Source organism: Pinus tabuliformis, chromosome 3_1, assembly GCF_031772625.1.
Source record: "Pinus tabuliformis cultivar Carrire ecotype Pingquan chromosome 3_1, CPIR1, whole genome shotgun sequence".
Taxonomy (NCBI): Eukaryota; Viridiplantae; Streptophyta; class Pinopsida; order Pinales; family Pinaceae; genus Pinus; species Pinus tabuliformis.
In genome coordinates this window covers 88,479,475-88,496,825 of record NC_142301.1, presented here as the reverse complement: position 1 = coordinate 88,496,825, position 17,351 = coordinate 88,479,475, and the positions used below count along the sequence as shown (strand labels likewise).

The following is a 17,351-nucleotide window of genomic DNA, read 5'->3' as shown; positions in this document are numbered from 1 at the left end:
TAGCCACAGTTCATTATCCTACGAGTGTGGAGCCAACCTGGATATCCTTGGGGAGCATAGATATGAGGATATGAATGAGTTGGTGGCATACATGAACAACATCAACAACATCCAGTTCAGTTAGAATGAGATTCTGGAGTATTTGGCTAACATTGGTTGGAGCCAACATTGGACTAATGATCACCTACATGAATTGGAGGCCAGAGTCGAGCGCATTGATTTCCATATGCATGAGAGATATGGTCTATTTGTAGTGTCTCCTTTCCACCCTCCTCAACCACATCCATTGTATGATGCTCATAGGTTGTTTGTTATTTTTGTCTTCTTTTTGGCTTGTAAGTCTATTCAACTTCTCGGAAATAAAGGCACAATGGGAACATCTTCTGCATACTCTAGATCTCCTAGCTAACTAATCTGGTTGGAGTTAAGTTGAGGAAGTCGTTGAGAAACATTTTCTAATATGTATTTTCATGATAATCTAATAGAAGTTCTTTGATTTTCAGGAAAAAGTTTCCATGCATGCAAGGCAATATTGCACAGCCATGGAGGGAACCAGTCAACTTGTGAGCACATGCAATGCACAACAAGCCTCAGGATGGCTTCTGCATAGTTTCTGGGCTGAGTGGCTCTAGTTGCCCCTCAAGCTCCATATAATTTCTGGACTGAAACCAATGCTGCCAGCCAGAGCTGTGCAAATTCTGAGAGCAAGCCCGGTGATGGGCTACTCTGCGCAATTTTCAAGGGGAAGGAAGCATGCATTCTCTGTGCAATTTTGGAGAGAAGCTGGCTGCCTTGATTGATCTAGGTGGCTCTAGACACAAGCAGAACTCCCAGAGAACTCGGAAATGATAAAAATTCAAAGTGGTCAGATTGCTCCCAAACGAGCACCAGATCGAAGTGCTTGTCGCCCTGATTCCAATGGTGCGAACGACACTCAAATCTAAGCTCATATGAGGGAGAAAGAGCCAGTCAAATTTTTGGTCAAAGTTGGCCCGTGGACTAGGTTTAAGTGTCCTACAAATTCACCGTCAACCGGTGAGGAAACTTAGCTCCCGAGAGCGAGCGAAATTGTTGCCTCTTTAAAATGTCCAATGACCCTTATTTTCGTTAGATTTTAAAATAACCATTTTTTTCTATAAAAACGAAAATTAAAAAAATATATATATATTGAGGTGGTGGGCCATGACCGCCGTCACCCCTCCTCCCAAAACATAACATTAAAAACAAATTTTTACTTAAAAAAAGGCCGAAGGTCCGTGACCCCCGCCCAACCAAACGCATAACAACATTACGTTAACGTTTTGTATTAAAATCAAACGAAAGTGGGTGGGCCACCTCTGGTGGACCCACCCACGCCCCACCATACCATATAATAATTGAATCATGGGTGGCGGGGTTTCAACCCGCCCAGCCGGCCCACCACTCAGGTGCCCACACAACAACACCCAAACTCCAATACACGACGCATTACTCCACCCACAACAAATGCACCCAAAACATTAAGATATAATTGTTACCAAATTTAAAAACACGCCAAAAAGTTCCAATGTATTTTGGGAGAGGTCGAGATTTGATCCCCCAACCTCCTTGCCTCAAACCATACACCCTAAAAAACTGGCCAAACCACCTTGTGTTGTAAACCCCGCCCGAAAAATATATTTAATCCTTCCTCACTCATTCGCACAGAGGAGAACAAAGAACAGTGAATGAAGAGTGAGCCAACAGAACAGAGAATGGAAACGAAGTTTCATGCAGTGGAACCATGCCCAGGTGGAACCATGATGCAGTTCCAGGAGGTGGAACTTTGACACGCATTTCGAGATAGAATATTCCCTAATGTAGAGAGGAATCTAAAAGATTCCCTTGGAGGTAAAAATTAATTTTATCAGAATGTAATCAAGTCTACGTTCATTTTTCTCAATTTTTTGCAAGGAACACAATGGCAAGGTCAGATTCGCCTTTTGAGCAGCAGATTTTCAGATTCCCAACAGAGGAGAATCTTGAGGGAATCTTCTAGATTCCGTGGAAGTTGAAATTTGCCAAAGTCAGAATGCAACCAACTTCATACTCATTCTTCTCAAAATTTTGCAAGGATCTTGATGGCGCAGACAGAATTTTGATCTGAGCAGCAGATCTTCAGATGACCCAAAGGAGGGAATCTTTGAGGAATCTAGGGGAATCTAAAATATTCTTGTAGCCCTAGATTTTCACTTTGTCAAAATTTAGAAATTTGACAGTCGATTTTACACTATTCGACGCTACAAATCTGATGGTGTAATCATATTTTCCATTTGATCATTCCATTTTTCGGCCACTTTTCAAGTGGAGTGCAGGTGTCAACATTCAATGTGTGAGCAACGACTTCCATGATATTCGATGCCGTGAGATTGATGGTACATCCAGATCCAACAGTTTATCATCCTCTTCTTCAGATAACTCCTTTATGTGAGGTATATGCAGTGTGATCATGTACTTCTTAGTCTCTTTGCTTGAGATGCATTGTGTTATATAGATCCCTGTTTGATGTTTGATGTGGGATCTTGTTTTGTTCTTGATGTGAGATGTACTTATTGTCATGTTTTTATTGAGATCCCTTTGTCGCCATGTTGACGGGATACTCATGTGTTGCCATGTATGTTTGAATTGAGATCCCTTTGATTCCATGTTGGTGGGATGCTCATTATTATCATACGTGAAATTATGTCGTGCTGATAGGAGTCCTTTTGTGAATGAGAATTCCTACAGGGGAACATGTCGTGGAGCCACTCCTGTATGAGGGCATATTCCTTGCATGATAGAGAAAACACATTCATGTACATCATCACTCTTTCCAGCACTTAATGCAGCGGCCTACACCATCTTGACACCGAGGTGCAAAGATGTAGTCCCTCCTAGACAAACTCCGTTATCAATGTCTTGTGTTTTATTTTATTGATTCTTGTCATGTTCCCTCTTCTTTACAGCATGCATATATGTTCATTTATGCTCTTTTAAATGCAATTCTAACGACATCACAGAAGTAAAATATCTTGGTTAAATCTGGAAGTTGAATCAACTCGGATCATTGATGCTCTACGCAATTCTGGAGAGCAAGACTAGTTTCCCTCCAGTTCTACACAATTCTGGAGAGAAAGGTTGGTTTCCCTCCAGTTCTACGCAATTCCCCAAGCCAGCACAAGAACCAGTTGAAGACCAAGTCTCGGGAAGTCACCTTGTAGGTGAAAGGCAAACAAGTTAGCGAACACAAGCTGATAAGCCAAATAACTCAACTGAAAGTGTAAGTACCTGGGCAGTGCAAGACATGCTGCTAAGGATGGTTGGTAGGGAGGCTCCAAAACAAAGCTAAGGAAAAATTTTGGAGGATGGTTGTAGTCGCTACAACACTTGGTCATGTGGAGTGTTATGTGTGCCACAATTTCAAGCATATGGTCAAAGATGGCAAGTTGTCAAATTCTTCACACCATCTAGTCAAAAGGAGTGGAAGACTCATAGTAGACCTAAATAAAGACAAAGGAGAGTACTCTATTAAAGAATCAGTCGAGGATCGTGTGGAAGAAAAAGGAGGAGCAATTAGGAAAGTGTGGTATTTCCCTTTACTCGCGTGGTGATGATCATAGGTGGTGTATTGATATGTATGCTCCCACCATATGTCAGGAGACAGGAGCATATTTCTCTTTCCGAAGAGAACCAAGAGTGGCCACGTTATTTTTTTAAGGCAATGAACCAACAAGAGTGTTGGTGAAAGGAAAGGCCAACCTTGTGACAAGAATACCAATGCAACTAATGTGTGATTCATTGAGGGTCTAAAGCACAATATTTTGAGCGTGAACTAGATGGTAGATGGAGGCAAGGAAGTGGTATTCAACTCCAAAGGTTGCCTCATCCAGAAAGAAGGTTCAAAGACGCTGATAGCGATAGGAGCCAGGGCCTAGGAAATGTATATGTGCTAAAGGGAAGAGTGAGCAGAAATAAGAGGTCAAGGAGAGCCTCTTCCTCTTCAGATTTTGAGTAAGAGAGAGCAACCCCTTCTACAGTTCATAATGATTTGATGCATATTCATGATTGGCTACATAAGTGCATGTGAGGTGCATAACCTCATGGGGAATGTATGGTTGCAGCATATGGAATCATGATTAGTTGGTGGAGATGAGTAGCAACAACATGGTATGCTCACGAGCCTCATGCATATTCAGGTTTGCAAGATCAACTTGCCTATTGGATGTATAATGAGCTTTGAAGGGAGCTATGAATGGTTTGAGGTTTGCTTGATTTACTTGTCATTCTCTTATTTACTTTTATCCATGTATTTGTAGCAGCACCATATATCTTTTCATGAGTTTAAGGGTACATTTTCAGCGATATATATGTATATGTTATCATTGACAAGTCGGTTGAAAATTTTATACCAACCATGCATAGAGGAGCTTCATTGATGTAACAACCATGTAGAGAACTCTTATGTACATTTGAGGAGCCCTTTATCATTCATGTATTTATCATTGATATGGCCATGTATCACTCTTATGAAGCCTTGTAATATCATGTTCATCATTTGTTCATAGTTGCAAGGAGTCTTGGTATGATTAATGGTCTCTTGCATATATCAAAGAGGCATTTGTAGTAGCAAAATGTGATGTACATCAACGTAAATTTGTTTGTAGCCCCATTACATGTACAGGGGGAGCATGTTCAACCTAACAGTTGAAGGGAGTACATGGTGTTGGCATGAAGTGCTAATCATTTTTTTTCTTTGCATATCAATTGGTATCGGCAGTATTCAGTGATGGTTCAGCATGGTGTTGGCTAGCACAACCCTATATCTTCTTTCCATAGAGTTTTCCAACAAGAGTCATCTTGTTTCTATTAGTTTTTATAGCATCGGATGTGTTCTAGTCACGAAACTTGGTGGAGAGTCTAGAATACATGAGATCTCCATAATGTTGGAATTTCTAAGTCTAACTATTAGAAATCCTTCATGTACTTTCTGGTTTATTTATTCCTACTTGTTCTATTAATTAACAAGTTATTTACCATGTAAATACTGAAAATAAATATAAGTACAGTCTCTACACATACAGATCATCAAATGAAGGAAAAAAACAAGCACACAAGTGACACTGTTATTTTTGGACTAATGTCCCCAGAAAAACCCAATGTAGGAAAATCGGTGCAGCTATCTGACGGTTTTATTATTAAGCAGTTTCAGAATACAAGTTGGGTGCCAGAAATGGTCCACCCAATAGAGAATTCCCTCAGCAGTAGTACCTCTCAGTCGAAGATAGATATCAACCCCAATCTTCCCCACGAAATCTCCCAGTGTCAACCTCTAGGGTCTGCGTTAGCCTCTCTGGCCTAGCGTTAGCCTCTTTGGCCCAACATCAACCTCTCTAGTCTCTGCATCAGCCTCTGGAGCCTCTGCGTCTCCCATGTTGGCCCTCCTCAGGCTCTGCGCATCTCCTGACTGCCTCTACGTCTCCCATGTTGGACCTCCTCAAGCTCTGCACAACTCCTGACTGCCTCTGCGTGGCTTATGGCTGCTTCTGCGTGGCCTCTAGTTGGCTCTGCGTCAACCCTCTCCTGGCTTCTGTGTTGATGCTCCCGGCACTATCTCTGCCTCTTTTCTACTGCATTCACTACCCCTTAGCTGCAACTCTGATCACTCCTTCAATTTCCTCAGCAAGCCCTGCCCCAGAAAATTGCATTCTTGATCAACTCGGTGTATTCTCCAAGTGACCCTGAAGCCTCCTTTTATACTTTTCTCGTTGACAATTCAATGACCGAGATTAAGTCCCTAATCAATCGCTAAGATTAGATCTGGCTTGATCCATGGCTTTTGTACCATTCTAACTCTGTTTTATATTAATTCACATCAATATTTTATTTTCCCTAAGTTTAGACATAGGGACTCCATTAAAAATATTAATTATTTTAATATCTCCCAAATTGGTTAGATTCTACCCAAACCATTTCTGGGTATTGGAGATATCATGTGCTTTAGCCTCTCCACCAATTTTTGTGGCTAGAGCACATCCGATGCTACCCCAAATCAACAAATAACCCATAAATCGTTTTTGGAAATTCCTCCTAGAGATGACTTAATTAGATTATTAACCTATTTTTTAATGTTTCTGTTGATGGTGTTGGATTCGCTAGCAAAGGGGATCTCCCCGATGTGAATTCCAATTATACCTCACACCGTTTGGTGTAGGAGTCCCATCTAGTATGATGGCCCTGTTGCCATTATCTTAGAGATTTGCCTTACTCTTGTTGTTCGACACATGAGAGTGTTATGCTTGTAACTTCAAGAAAGTGAGGTGAGTGTGCCTGGTGAGTGCGTAATGTAACTCTGTGTCCAAGTTCTCTTAATGTCAAAGGGGGAAAGTAAAGTGAGCATCTTGATGAGAGGGAATAGTCCCAACCCAGGAAGAAACACACACGAACAACCACAAGGGTTTGTCCAGCATCCAGCGGAATAGTCCACAACAGATGCAGTAGTCGTGAAAACCAAAGTTCAAGGGAAAACATGTACACCATCCAGTAGAACAGTCCACATGGGGGTGACGGTTGTTAAAATCAAGACAACACAAAGATGGTTTGTTTAATGTCTGGTGGAGTAGTCCACATGGATGGGACAACATCGATAAACAATACAACACAACTTCAACAATATGAGTACTAAAATAATCGATGTAGTTCAACAATCTTATAATAGGTTAAGAAAACATGCATTACAAATTTTTAAAGAATAGTCTTACAAACGGATACAGAACATGTGTGAAAACGTGTTGTCCTGAGATAGACTTCTGAATTAAACAAAAGATCCAAGACACATTTGTACACCATACATCACTAACCCCAGTGGTGGGACATTGGAGCCACTCCTCGCTCCTCAAAGAACATACTACATACTCTCAAGGCTATGTGGGAGGAGCCAAGGTGAAGAGACATTTGCTCATACAATGAGGGGGTATATATAGCTAAGGGGGTATAACTAACCCTTGTGACTCTTCTACTTCCCTCATGAATGTTTGACTTCTTATGACTTTTCGACTTTACATGACTCTTCAACTTCAAATGTGGGTCTCTTGGGCTTCCACATACATTACATTGATTACAACAAGTATGGCCCATAGAAGTGATGTGGTCGAGACAACTCATGACACAAGTCGACATGACATTGTTGACATGTATTGGCTAACTGTGGTGTCAGTGTCGAGCTTTTGTGCTGCTAAGTGATGGTATGCTCTTGGTGTAATATGTCTTCACCTCCACATGGAAAAGTGTGCGGGGTCTTCGATGGTCTTGGTCTTTGCTTGATGGTGCATGTGAATGTGTCCCTTTCGCTCGCTTGCTCGATGTGCTTCATGTGTTCAATCGACTGCGAGCAAGTCTTCTAGGATGCACCTCTTTACCATCTCGTTTGTCGTTTTGTCATGTTTCATCGATGTACCTATTCCTGCAATCACTCATGATGAGACAAAATCAAATCCAAAAATATCCTCGTTTATCATGATGCATTGTTTTCCATTTCGGTGCAAGTGATCGGGAGAGGAACAAGGCACTGAAACTGCACAGAGCACAACTCAAGCCAGGATGTAAGGCTCTAGAGCACTATCAGGAAAAACTGCGCAGATGTCCTTGGGAGACAAAATTTCGCAATTTAGGACAACAGTGATAGTTGCAGGGAAAAACACGGCTAGGAGGCAAGATTGCACAGTTTTCGGGAGGAAGGCCAGGTGTGGTGTTGGGGAGTTGCTAGGCCAATCTGTGCAATTTTCAATGGGAGTAGTGGGCAGGTCATCCAACTGGGACTTGCGTAATTTCTTCGGGGAAGACAGTGCGGGCAGCCGGAGGCAATGGTAGAAAAATCCATGTATTTTTTAGGAGAACAAGATCAGGCTATAGGAGTTAGTGGTCAAAATTGCACAATCTTGGGAGACAGTCCGGGCCTAAACAATTCTATGCAATTTTTGGGCTAATTGCAAAGCAGGGAAGAAGGGTTGGTGATAGCCAGTTCTACGTAGTTTTCTGAGTGAGCGGAGCAGGTCAGCAGGGAAACCTCCCTGATAGCACAGTTTCTCGAATGTTTGCAGAGCAGGGAAGAAGGGTTGGTCAAGGAAAACTCTACACAATTCCTGGGTTGGTTGTAGAGTGGGGAAGAAGGGTTGGTCAAGGATAGCTCTGTGCAATTCTTAGGTTGGTTGCAGAGTGGGGAAGAAGGGATGGTCAAGGAAAGATCTACGCAAGTTGTAGAGTGGGGAAGAAGGGCAGGTGGAGGACAACTCTATGTAATTTTGGAGATCAGTACAGCCCTGGGTCATAGCTCAACTCATTTCTTCCATTTGACCAGTGAGAACCTTGATGGGAGGTCTTGTAGGAAGCGTTGACTGGATCAGTTTCTAGGACAACTTCTGTGTAATTATGGGAGTCAGTCAGCTGGCTCATTTCCAGAATTGCCCAAAGCAGGCTGCCCGAAGGACAACCTCAAGATCATTGCAGTTTTTGGTGTAGGTTTGAACCCCGTATAGAAATTACCTGCATACGAATTCTAAAACATAGAAAATAAACAATGCGAGAGCATAACCATAAAACACATATACACAAAGATTTTCCCCTGGATCCCAAAACCAGGACTAGCAACTTGATTTGTCATTATATTCCTTTCAATATTACAATACATATTTATACATGCTGAAGCATCCAATACCATGGACCGAAAACCATCGTGTCCAAAACCATGGACCAAAAACCATAGGTAGGTCTGCCCAACCTAATATAGGGTCCAAAATAAAATTTACCGGGGCACTGCCCCGAACCCCATAAAGGAGAGTTGCCTGCCCCCCTCAAACCCCCCACTACACAATTGGCGCAACGAAGGGGGGGCTCTGCCCCCTCTAACCCCCCGTTTAACTCCATAGGTTAGTCGTGGAAAGAATATAACACAACCCAACATTCTCCCACTTGTTGTTTTCTTTCCACCAGGGACCATAGGAGAGCTTAGTCATTTTTCTAGCCTTGAAATGCCCATTGTTTCTCTACACCAGGAGAACTTCTCAGAGATCACAGATTTTGTCAATGTATCCACAGTATTCTTCAAAGTGTCCACCTTTACCAGCAACACCTTTTTGTCTTCTATCATATCCCTCACAAAGTGATACTAAACATCAATGTGCTTTGTCTTTGAATGATAAGCAGGGTTCTTTGCCAAGAAAAGTGCACTTTGGCTGTCACAGTCTATCCTTATAACTCCCTGTACTAACCCCATACTTGAACACAATATCTGCAACCAAACTGCTTCCTTGCTTGCATGAATGGCTTCAATGTATTCTGCCTTTGTAGTTGATAGTTCCACTACAGATTGTTTCTTACTCAGCCAGCTAACTGCGCCTCCAAATAGGTTAAACACATACCCACTTGTAGATCTACTTTGATCCAAATCTCCAGCCCAGTCTGCATCAAGAAAGCCACGAATATCCAAAACTCTGTCCAATCTTAGTCTTCCTTGGTAGCACAAACCATAATCACTAGTGCCACACAAATACCTGAAAACCCGCTTCACTGTTGTCCAATGCTCCTTCCCTAGTTTTGACATAAACCTGCTCAATACTCCCACTGCATGTGCAATGTCTAGTCTAGTACAAACCATTGCATACATCAGGCTACCAACTGCACTTGCATATGGAACATGGGACATATCCTCTTCCTCTTCTTGTGTCTTAGGACACTATTCAACAGACAACTTTACACCTACAGGAATAGGAACCTTCATCGGTTTACTATCCTGCATATTAAACATCTGCAGTATTGTCTCAACATACTTCCTTTGGTTTAACCAGAGCTTCCTCTTTGCTCGATCTCTTTTAATTTCCATGCCCAAAATATAGTTTGCAGCACCAAGATCTTTCATGTCAAATTTGGAGGACAATTGGGTCTTCAAATCCTGGATAATTTCTTTGTCATTTCCAACCAACAATATATCATCCACATACAATACCAGATAAATAACACGGTCACCAATTAATTTAAAATACACACAGTGATCTGCTTTGCTTTTGGTGAAGCCAAGTCCCCGTATAAATGTATCAAATTTATGATACCACATCCTTGGTGACTGTTTTAACCCATACAAAGACTTCTTTAACTTGCATACTAGTTCTTTCTTACCCTTCACCGCAAAGCCTTCAGGTTGCTTCATGTAGATCTCCTCTTCCAAATCCCCGTGAAGAAATGTTGTCTTCACATCCATCTGTTCTACCTCAAACTCAAAAGTAGCAGCAACAGATAAAAGTAATCTAATAGAAGTTACCTTGGCAACAGGAGAAAAAATATCACCAAAATCAATTCCTGGCACCTGGGAATAACCTTTTGCTACCAACCAAGCTTTGTATTTCTCCACCTTTCCTTCTGCATTTGTCTTCTTCTTAAACACCCATTTGTTGCTAATGGGTTTCCTTCCAGCCGAAAACTCTACCAGATCCCAAGCCTCAATTTTGTGCAAAGATGCCATTTCATCAACCATGGCCTCTTTCTAGAGTTTTCCATCCTCTGAATCTATTGCTTCCTTCACAGCTCTAGGATCATCATCAGTAATAGATAAAGCAAAATTTGAACAAAAAGCAGATGGACTATACCTTTCTGGCTGCCTTCTTTCTTGAACTTATCTTCTTACACCCGGAGTTTGTGGCTCTTCATCTTCTGATTCATCCTCTGCTGTAGAGTATGATTCTTCCTCCTTTAGCTCAAATTCTATCTTCTCAGGTTCCTTTGGTTGGACTTCATGTTTAATAACATCTTTCACCTCTCTGAACACCACATCTTGGCTATACACAACCTTCCTTGTTGCTTGGTTCCAAAGCTTATAACCCTTTAAACCATCCTTATACCCAATAAAGATGCACTTTTTAGATTTACTATCCAACTTGGTTCATTTCTCCTTTGGAACATGTACATATGCATCACATCCAAAAACCCTCAGATGTGAAAGAGAGGGTTTCTTACCAATCCATACCTCTTATGGATTCTTATCCTCCAACGCTGATGAAGGTGATTTGTTGACCAGGTAACATGTTGTCTCCACCGCCTCTCCCCAGAATTCCTATCCTAACCTGACACCACTGAGCATGCTTCTTGCCCTTTCCATCAACATCTTGTTCATTCTTTCTGCAACTCCATTTTGCTGAGGTGTATATGGAGTAGTCTTCTGTCGTGCTATACCACACTTCTTATAGAATTCTTCAAATTCCTTACTGCAAAACTCTCCACCATTATCTATCCTCGACACCTTTATCTTCTTCTCTGTCTGGTTTTCCACCAGAGCCTTAAATTCTTTAAACCTGTCAAAGACTTCATATTTCTTCTTAAGGAAATATATCCATGTATTCCTTGAGAAGTCATCTATAAATGATACATAGTACACAGACTTACCCAGTGATGGAACCTTCACAGGCCCAAACACATCATTGTGCACAAGCTTTAATATCTGTTTCACCCTCTTACCACCAGAGGGGAAACTCACCCGATTCTACTTCCCATATAGACAATTTTCACAGAAATCAAAATCCAGAGAGCTATTGCTCATACCTTCTACCATACCTTTACCATGAAGCATTCGAAGGCCCTTCTCTCCAATATGTCCAAGCCTTTGATACCACAACATGGTCTTCTCTCCATAGACCACTAGATTTTCTGCTCCACTTTCAGGAACCACAGAACTATTGCACCCATCAACAATAGTGCTACCTTGCAGCTTGTACAAAGTTCCAGTCCGAACTCCCTGCATCAAGACCAATGCTCCTTGAACCATCTTGCAGGTATCCTTCTCAAACACTGTTTTCACACTTGCATCATCCATCTTGCTTACAAAAATCAGATTTCTGGTTAATGCAGAAATATGCAGAACACCCGAAAGTGTTCTAACCCTTCCACCTTACAACTTCAACTTTACTTTTCTGCGACCAATGATTCTAGCCTTCCTATCATCCCCTAAGAAGACATCACCACCATCGTATTTATCATACTCGCAGAACCACTCTATGGGGAGTGAAGTGAAATGATGCACCTGAGTCAATCAACCATGCCTCATGATCTACATGTGTACTTGAAGAAGCCAAGTACACATCGCCACCTTCATCTAAGGTGGTTTTCGCCTCTACAGAAGAAGCATCATCAGATCCCTTTCCTTTGTCAGGAGCTTTAGATTTACAGTCCCTTTTGTAGTGCCCTTCCTTTCCACATTTCCAGTGCACCACCTTTACAAGTTTTCCTGGATATTTAGATCTCCCTCTACATTTAGATCTCCCACTCAATGACTTATTTTTGTTTCTGTTCTGGGACCATCCTCGTACAGACAAGGCATCACCATTCTGGCTCTCCATATTTTTCCATCTCATCTCCTCCGTCAGCAAGGATGAGACTATTTCATCAAACTGCAAGGCAGTTGCATTGCTACCTATTGCAATAACTAGATTATCCCACGAATCTAGTAGAGAACACAACAAACCGATGCACTTATCTTCATCTGAAATTTTAATATCAACAGACAATAATTGAATTACCATAGTATTAACTGCGTTCAGATGCTCTGTCACCAAGTCTCCATCTTTCATCCTCAAGTTATATAGATTTTTCCGTAAGAACAGGTTATTCATCAGAGACTTAGATTGGTACAAAGTCCCTAACTTGTCCCACAAAGCCTTTGTCATAGCTTCCCCTGATACATTCAGCAATACTGAATCTGAGACACACAATCGTATTGTGCTCTTTGCCTTTCGATCCAACTTCTTCCATTTTTCATCGAACATTCCCATTGGTTTAGTACTTGGATCGATCGCGATCCACTGATCTTTATCCACCAACAGATCCTCCATCTCGAGTTTCCATAACTCAAAACTCTAACCATTAAATTTATTGATCTCTATCTTTCCACTACTCGCCATCTTCTTTCACCACCAGAATCGATCCAGCAGATCTCCCACTGAATAGGGTCTACCACAAGCCCGAGCGAAGCACCTTAGCAATAAAGGCGTCCCCTTGAAGCCAAAATAGCTCTGATACCAAATGTAGGTTTGAACCCCATACAAAAATTACCTGCATACGAATTCTAAAACACATAAAATAAACAATGCGAGAGCATAACACATAAAACACATATACACAGAGATTTTCCCTGGATCCCAAAACTGGGACTACCAGCTTGATTTTTCATTACATTCCTTTCAATGTTACAATACATATTTATACATGTCAAAGCATCCAATACCATGGATCAAAAACCATTGTGTCGAAAATCGTGGACCAAAAACCATAGGTAGGTTCGCCCAACCTAATGTAGGGTCCAAAAAAAATTCCTTGGGCACTGCCCTAGACCCCGTAGAGGGGAGCTACCCACCCCCCTCAAACCCCCCTGTGACCCCCTCACTATGCAATTGGCGCAACGAAGGGGGGGCTCTGCCCTCGCTCTAACCCCCTAGTTAACTCCGTAGGTTAGTCATGGAAAGAATATAACACAACCCAACACTGGGCAGCAATGCAAGGTCACTAAGATCGAGTTCGGTTGACGGAGGGTTGTTCGGTTGACATATTTTCGAGAAAATTCACTGAGTGTGGAAGCAAGTGTACTTGTGCATACATGACAATGTGATCACACACTTAGCACGACTCGGCGATAAGACACCTCAAACCAACAAGACAACATGTGCTTAGTGAAATTGACTCAATGGTTAAGAGCAACAAGTGCGACACTTGAAATATGTCTTCGAACGACCATGATGACACTTGCATGAAAATGTTTACAACTTTTTGTGTGAGTGTGACCGATGTTGAAAAAGCGAAAACAACTCATACACACCAGGAAAACCTTCAAAATGCCAAAACAAACTCGCAAGCATGACATAATGATCAACATGCCAAAAGAGGATTGGTGATCGATCAAGCAAAAAGGGTGTGAAAACTCAATAGGAGCTCATGGGATGAGCTTGAGCGTTTGTGACCATCAAGGGGTAAAACCAAGGAAGGCTCCGAAATTTGGATACAGACCTACAGCCGCTACAATAGTTTCCTAAGTCTAAACTTAGGAAAATTGGTTAATTAATTAGAATTAATTAAGTCAAGGTTAGAATAGTCTAGAAACTCACACAAATAGACTTCAAGCTGATCCTAGCCCTTGATTAATATTTAGTCTTGGTCGTTGAAGTCCCAACAGGGGATTATAAGAAGAATTCGATGGGCACTTGGAAAACACATTTAAGTAGTTCAATTTCCTTGGCAGATCGATTTTCTGAGAGCAACAGTAGTTGCCAAAGAGCCAGAGATCGAAGTAGAGACAATGAGGGGTAGAGATAGTGAGGATGGAGGAATTTTTCTAGATCTAGCAAGTGCATTTGCAGAGAGGTTGAAGTTTCCCCAGGAGGCTTAGCAGTCCTAGCGAAGAAGCCTCAGAGGGCAGTTTGATTTGCTGATATGGGAAGATGTCTTCAGTTCTATAGGTAAAGAAGGAGTCCCAAAGTGCGGGAGAATCATTTTCCCAACCAACAGTAGGCAGGACGGATTGATTAGCAGACGATCCAGGAAGCACATGTGGCAGGAAACTTCAAAGTGGCGCAGAGCCTGCCCAAGCCCAGTTGGACGACTTACTTTTCAGAAGCGATATAGTGCCGAAATTGCCTGGAGAGAGGGTAATTTCCTTCAAATTATTTTTTCCAATATTTTCTTTGCAAGATAGCCAGTATTCGACATCCATAGTGTACTTAGAATTTATCACTGCTACATATAATAAAACCCTCAGTTGCTACACCAGTTTTTTCGAGGACGATTGTCCAAAACTAACCATTTCATTTTTATGTGTGTGTGTGCTAGATTTTCTCAGTTTCCAACGCTATTTTATTCTACAATTTATTTGTAAAAATCAAAAAGTGAATTGTTTGATGTTTGTCATAGCAGACCGCAGATAAATTGTTAAATAAATTAACAATTAGAAAAATAATTTCCATTTGCTGTGATAGATGAAATTTTCACATTTTCTAATGCTTATCTTGTAGATGTTGGCAACTGATTTTGTTTCATCCTCAAACAAGCGGTATCATTTGTATCATCCATATGTGTTTATTGTTGCTATGTTTATATGAACAACAAGTGGTATCATTCTATCAACATGGTCATTCATGCAAGAGGAGAGTGTTTCAACAACTCAGGGGGAGTGTGTTTTTTATGGCATTATGTCTTAGTATTTCTATGCATTTTTCTTGCCATGTATTGTCCCTTGTCATTGATGTTGAAAGGGGAGAAAGTGTTAAACTCAACATCTGTTGTCAAGTTCAGGAAGGAGGCTCAGGTTGACATCATTGTCAAAGGGGGAGCTTATTGGAATTGTAGTGTTGTCATTGATGTCAATAGGTGTATAATTCATATGGCTTGTATGATGTCAACAAGTGTATGGTTATGAATTTGAACTACAAAGAGTAGTTTGTCATCTTGTTTAGAACCTATACCTGAAGCTGAGCTACAAATGGAGTTGAAGAAGGCAATTACATGAGGTGACACGAATGATTGGTTGAGGAAGGTTTATTGATGTGTACATGTTAGATGATCCAAAAATAATTTATTATCATAGGTAATAAAATTGAAATAAAATAATTATTAATTTAAGAAATTAAATTAATAATTATTATTCTAGAATGATTAATTATTTAATGGAGACAATTAGAAATTAGTATATTGTTGTAACAAGATATGACTCTCCAAATGTGTCGTATCTTAGGCTCTATTTTAGGAGATTAGTTAGCTAGTTGGTTTGAATAGCATTTAATGTAAATGGACACTTGTTATTTAATAAGTGATCCATAATTAGAGGTAGTTAGGACATGGAGCTTATAAATAGCTCATTGCAAGAGTGTTTGGTTGTTCGGGTGTAAACTCTTGCAAATCAATTATGTAATTGTTTTTTCTGATTAATAAAATTATGTGTCTGAGGACACTTCTGCCATTATTGTGGTATCAGAGCTCCAGTAATGATGCAGTGGATGTGAGGAGGATATTCCAGCTCAACAAAGTCCTGGAAAACTCCATTCAATTGACCGGCAAATGATTGGTATGGAAATTGTCCAGTTTTTGTTTAAAAAAGAAAATAAATTTTATCATTGATTTTAGATTTTTAAAATCTAAAAATCATTTTTTAGTATTATCAAAAATTGCCCCTGTTTTTTGGAATTTTTGTTACTGCTCCGCTTCAACACTGTTTGGCTTGAAACTCACGACTGGATACAGAAGCGGCCATGATATTGTTGTTTCTGCTTGTATTGTTGTCCACAATGGCGGTGTCGTCGGTTCTGCCATTATTGCATTGATACTGTGAGAGGATCTACACATATCACAATTTCAAATAACCGCTTCACTGACCACGACTGCAGCTCCGAATGGTCTCTTTACAAGCACATTGACACGCCCCATGTTTCTGCATTAAATGAATCTGTGGTAGGAAGTGTAAAGTCTATTTTCAAAAGCTAGGAACAACGTTTGGATAATTCATCTGAGTTTTTGGAGAGCAATGATGGTGATCCAGAGCTAATTGTTTTTATACCATTCACGTCTGATGTAAAGATAAAAAGTATTTCTATTATTGGTGGTACTGAAGGAACGAGTCCTTCAAGAATGCAAGCGTTCATAAACCGGGATGGCATTGATTTTTCAGATGCTCAAGAAATAGCACCAGTTCAGGAATGGGAATTGGCAGAAAACACTCAAGGAGAAATTGAATATGAAATAAAGTATTCTCGATTTCAAGGTGTGGCAAGTCTCACTTTGCATTTTCTTGAAAATTTTGGAGCTGAAACAACCCAAATATATTACATCTGCTTAAGGGGTGAAGCTACTCAAATAAAGAAGGATTCTGTAGCCAATATTGTTTATGAAGCCAGAGTGAAGCCTGTTAGCCTGTCAATGTAAAGCCAGAAGAAGCCAGAGTGAAGCCTATCAGCTTGGATCATAAAGTTTTTTTTTGTAATATAATGCATATTGTATTTTGAAGAAATCTCATGATTTTTTAATTTTGGAGTTTATGTTTTGTGGAGTAATAAGGGATATTTGTAAATGTTAAGGATTGTAAATTTTGGAGTAATAAGGAGACTTTAGTTGTAATTTGTTTTCGGAGAGATTGTAGCTCAAAGTAATTTTACTTTGAGGAGGGGTAATTTCTTTTTTACCATATTGTGCAAAAGCACCATTGTAAAAAGTCAAATTTTGAAAGTTGCCTTGTAAAAATTTGAGAAATTGACTAGAGCCAAGTGCAAAGCTCAGTCAATTGTCTCCTGTTTTGACGACTATTCGAGGGTCAAGGCCAAGCCCCGATAGATTGTGTT

The 17,351-nt window shown here is 40.6% G+C and overlaps 1 pseudogene; it reads left to right on the top strand.

Annotated features, from left to right (window-relative positions):
- Positions 1-16,938, top strand: part of LOC149185912 (uncharacterized) — a 61,349-nt pseudogene extending 44,411 nt beyond the window's left edge.
- Positions 16,939-17,351: the final 413 nt, after the last annotated feature.